The sequence below is a fragment of the Limulus polyphemus genome, unplaced genomic scaffold, assembly GCF_000517525.1.
Source record: "Limulus polyphemus unplaced genomic scaffold, Limulus_polyphemus-2.1.2 Scaffold1486, whole genome shotgun sequence".
Taxonomy (NCBI): Eukaryota; Metazoa; Arthropoda; class Merostomata; order Xiphosura; family Limulidae; genus Limulus; species Limulus polyphemus.
In genome coordinates this window covers 1-5,281 of record NW_013667096.1, presented here as the reverse complement: position 1 = coordinate 5,281, position 5,281 = coordinate 1, and the positions used below count along the sequence as shown (strand labels likewise).

The 5,281-nt window shown below is 28.8% G+C and overlaps 1 long non-coding RNA gene across 1 annotated transcript; it reads right to left on the bottom strand.

Annotated features, from left to right (window-relative positions):
* Positions 1 to 380: 380 nt before the first annotated feature.
* Positions 381 to 4,956, bottom strand: LOC106463798. The gene is made up of 2 exons (XR_001291084.2): positions 4,783 to 4,956; positions 381 to 799 (listed from the first exon to the last, which is right to left on the bottom strand). It is a non-coding gene; the product is annotated as an uncharacterized LOC106463798 (long non-coding RNA).
* Positions 4,957 to 5,281: the final 325 nt, after the last annotated feature.

Sequence of the window (5,281 nt, the reverse complement as noted above, 5' to 3'; positions counted from 1 at the left end):
TGCTTCAAGTACAAAAGTGGTGTAAAAGAGAACAGAATTTTATCTAGTGTGCTTCAAGAATAACTAGTCAAAGTGTAAAAAGTACAAAGATTATCCCCAGTGCTTAAGTACAACAGTAGTGTGAAAAAGAACAATTTATCCAGAATGCTTCAGTATAACAGTCAAGTGTAAAAAGTACAAAGATTATCCCCAGTGCTTAAGTACAACAGTAGTGTGAAAAAGAACAATTTATCCAGAATGCTTCAGTATAACAGTCAAGTGTAAAAAGTACAAAGATTATCCCCAGTGCTTAAGTACAACAGTAGTGTGAAAAAGAACAATTTATCCAGAATGCTTCAGTCAAGTTGTTATGAAACACCAAAAATGAGAAACCATGGATATATTTTGAAAAATATACAACTTTATTACAGATAAGTCTACATTTATTACACATAAAATGTTTAAACAACAGGTTAGTTTGTTGTTTTTCATTAGGCATGTAATTCTGGTATTTAAATATACACTAATGAAACCCAAATTACATTCAATTGCTATAGAATAACCAGCAGTATAGAAAAAAATGTATTATTGTTCATAATGTTTAGAAACTATATTTTGTAGTTTGTAAAAGTAGCTATTTATTTATAATTAAAATTATCAAAACACCCCATTGTGGACTACTTCCTTGTACATAAGTTTCGTATATAAGTTTTACATTCTTTACTAATGAAAAAGTCAAACAAAAAGATACAGAACGGCTACCTGTCCTAAAAAAGCATATTCATCGAAACTTTCGGAGTGGAAGCTCGTTCTCAACATTCTGTCAAAAAATATATATTTTAAAACTTAATAAAGAACAGGGAAGCATAACAACTGTTTAAACAGGATGCAGTAAGAGAAGAAAAAAATCTAGAGAATTTTACAACAATTAATGAAAATAAAACACATGTACCTTTTTATTGTTTATCTATGTAGATAACTACTGTATGTTGTTTAGTATTTTTTTACCACTGTGATAACATATTTCATAATAGTTTTACTATATCTTCCTTTTATGATTAACTACTGAAATAGTCACTACTATAAAGCTTTACTACGGGGAAGTTTTAATATTGATTGTTACTATTTTACTTTAATCATTGCCCCCTCTATTCTTCTTTTAATACAAAAAAGAAGTTTCAGTTTCTTTTTTAACCCTATGTTTTAACAGTATTTTAGTTTTCATGGTATTTTTTCTTTTTTTAAACACGCTTCAACTGCTGACACTTTTTATTAAGATCAGAAACATGTCTGAAAGCTTAAGAAGTTGACATAGGTATTCTGTTTGATCATTGATTTAGTTAAGTTTGTTTCACTTCTGCATTTCAATGTATCATTTTGTGTGCTTACAAAGATATATGGTACATACTACATAAAGCCCATTTATGTATATTTCTGTGTAAAATATGTACAATTTGAGTCAGGATGTACAAAAATGAATACAATTTTGTTCTATGTCCACACAAATGTGAGCCCTTTTTTTCATATATTTATCGAGAGGATTAATTTAAAATTAAGAAATGACATATTGAAATTGCATATGAAAAATAATATAAATTGTTTAACTTCATTTGTTCTTCTTATTTCTTGTATATTGCTCTTAAATTATTTGCAATAATATATTAAGTAAAAGGATGTTTCTTTCTGCCAGTCCCATAGTTTTGCATCAAGTTTATGGTCTGAAGGGCCACTCGGCAGAGTCACTTGCAAATTCATAACTCTGATATTTGACAAAATGGAATACTTATTTCACAAATAAAACATGAAAAGTGTTCAAACTTACATTTCTGTTGCATATTATGGCATGTTAATTCTAAACATAGCGCTTCTAGATGTTTTATTTTTACTTTTTCCTAACTTACATTTATTTCTCCCACTCAAATTTAATTACATTATTTTCTGTTAGCTTGATGTTTGTTCAGAAAGAGATTGATCTTTAATGCTCTTTGGTCAAGAATACAGTAGTGTCATGTGAAAATTAATCGTATGTAAAAAGTTGGAATTTAATACAGTCAACAGTAATTAAGCAACTTGAATACATAATTTAAAATCTTCCATGACATTTAGAATGCAGAATTTTTTCCCCTATATATTCTGGTGATTTCCTTTTCCTACAAGTGTTTTTGTGTGATACTATATCTACTGGAAAGCTACAGGAATATTATTCTATTACAAGACATCATCAACTACAGATGTTAATGAGGGCTGCAGGCTAAGCCTGCAATGGCAAACCAATCAGATGACATAAATCCCTTTTTTATAATTTTCAATTTGAATACAGTGTAAAGTTTATTATATTCAAACAACATACATGACAAAAACTTATTATTTATGGAAAACAAGTTATAACTATTAAATATAAATTGATCTTGACAAAACATTCTGTCCAAATATAACAGTGATCACATTTTAAAAGATTATGTCATCTTTCACCAATAAATTTTTGAGGTTTGATTATCTAATTAATGAAATTGAAAAGTCTTTCAGTTGATGTAATCTATTAGAGAATTACGAGTACATCTGACATTAACTTAATCTTATATATTTATTTATTTCAGTTTGATAAGACTATAGATTAATCATGTTATTAATTCATACCAAAAAATTAAACAGCTACTCACAGTTCCTCAGAATTTTTTATTTCAAATTTTCACTGTAACACTTAATGTGAAAGGTTAATTATGTTTAATACAAATTGCATGATTATGTGTATTCTATCACTATTTCAACTTTAGAGAAATGTGTCAGTTCCAACATACAGAGATAAAAATAAAAAACTTTTAACCCAAATGCTTTTGAAAGGTAGACCTTTCTTCATCACGAGAATTAGAGGAAATCAGGACTCTCAATTGTATTGGTTTCTCAGCTTCTAAATATAAGGTGCTGAGGTTTAAATATTGTTAAAAAGTGTGAGTAATTTACCTTTTTTAATGATGAGAAAGCTGGTTGGAGATTCAAGGGAAAGTGGAAATGTTACAAAGTCATAAGTGTCTATGCCTGCTTAACTTATGTTCAAACAGAATATATGTATGTGTATATATATATATATATATATGTTTGTATGTATTAATTCTGAAGAAGCTGTAAAAGAAAAATGTTGGTAGTAATAAGAACCAAATATATTTACATCTGGAGTGTAAAGGTCGTTCATCTAAACTTTTATCACAATGTGTAAATCCCTCCAGTATGCACTACAAAGTTTGAAAGAGAACAAACTATTTCCAGCAGTTGACTGAAAACATCGTAGTGCTACAGCAATAGGCCTAGTACATACAAACAAATTGATCAGGACAGAAAAACAGATAGGTTTTCTTCAACAGTGCCAAAAAAATAACATTATACCCATGGGAATCCAACGTCTTATCAGACTACCAACCTGCCTACAAAGAAACCCCAAAACATTAAGTAACGAACACCGTTTCCTCAAAATCATCCTATGAGATGTTATAGATGCTAATTATGAAAGAAAACAACATCATAAGAAATTAATAGAAAAAAACTTTTTGATAATAAAAAAAATAACAAACCTGGCTTAAATCCATCTCGTCAAAGATCCAGATAGAGGAAACAAACGTTTGTCAAACACGTCATAAAAGGAAGCTATCAACTCTACTAGCACTTAAAAGCCAAAACATGTTTCACAATTACGAGAAGACACATGTTCCAATAAAAAATGATATAAAACTTCAGCTCAACGCTATGTCTAGAGTTTGTATATATTAACCCTGAAGAAGCTGTAAAAGCAAAACACTGGTAGTAATAAAAAAAACAAATATATTGACATCTGGAGTGTAAAGGTCGTTTATCTAAACTTTTGTCACAGAATATATCATACATTTATAATACTGTTTTATAATTAACCCAAACACTAATTCTTGTTTAGATCCAAAAAATGGTCCCACCATGCAAAATATGAATTTTAAATAGAAAACATATTTTGAAATAAAAAATATTCATATTCAGTGGGATGAGTTTGCCTGTTATGGGTTCGTGGTAGTGAAACTCTTTGGCTCATTATGTTGGATCATGTAACTAATTCCAAAACTATTTACTATTTTTATTGTTTTTATACGTTATACCATGAAAGTATTACAATGGTTGTAACAAAGTTTAATGATTATTGGAATGTAATAAGAATTTCTTGACATCTTTTGATTCTTTTAGCTTTGTAATGTTGTATGAAAACTTTATTAAATTAAACTTTGCCGTGTTGTGTGATGTTGTATGGAGCTGTACTAGTGAAAAAATACTTTAGTTATTATTACATATTTACATATGAAGTAAAACATGTATTGTTATAGCTCTTGAGAAACAACAGGGATGGTAACTAACAGGGATTGATATTTTAGTGAATAATTAGGTTCTATGGTTTATGTATGGTTTTCATACTTATATCTCATTTTGCATTGTAAGTTCAGTAAGCATGTAAATTTATTGTGGAGATTGTATTTGACACTTGAGAAACAGAAAAGAGATTTCATCAGTTAAATATATTTTTACCTTCATATGTGAGATCTTACATTTTTGGTCATACTTATATGATCGTAGTTTATCTAGGCTTATCAACAGTTAGGAGTTCTTAAAAATAACTTTCAACAAATTAAAATAATATAAAGATAATTTATAGTATGACATGGTTTTTAAAGTTTTCTGAAGTTGTTTATATGGAAAATTCACCTGATCAGGTTCTAAATGAGGCACTAGTGTGTGTATGTATCATTCTACCTTCAGAAATTCCCAAACAAATGTTTAAAAATAACCCACCTCAATCAACTTTTTTCGATACTTTTCCTCTTTGTCACGCCATAATCGTAATGGTAGAGGAATCCCAGATTGCTTCAATAAAAGTTCCATCTCCTCAGTGGTGAAAACTGGAAGAGGGTCTACATCATACTTCCTTACTAGTTCAGCAAGGTATTCTGTGTAATGTGTTCTACAATTTAAAGAATACAATAAAGTTTGACAAAAAGTATGAAGTATTAGATTTCAAAAAAAAACTACAATTTAATAATCTGACAAGATATATACATTTAACCAAGTATTAAATGTGTGTAAAAATTACATATTCATGAAGTCTGAAAAGGTTAAAGTACATTCTCTAGGATTGTTTGTGCAAGTACTGTGTGAATTGTGACTTGTGATTTTATGAAACAAATATAAAACAAAATATTATGACAAGTTTGAAATACTTTGAGATAAATATTGTTAAGTTTCCGTTTGTTAATTAACTTTCCGTAACTTCGTTCCAACGAAACTTTAGCGG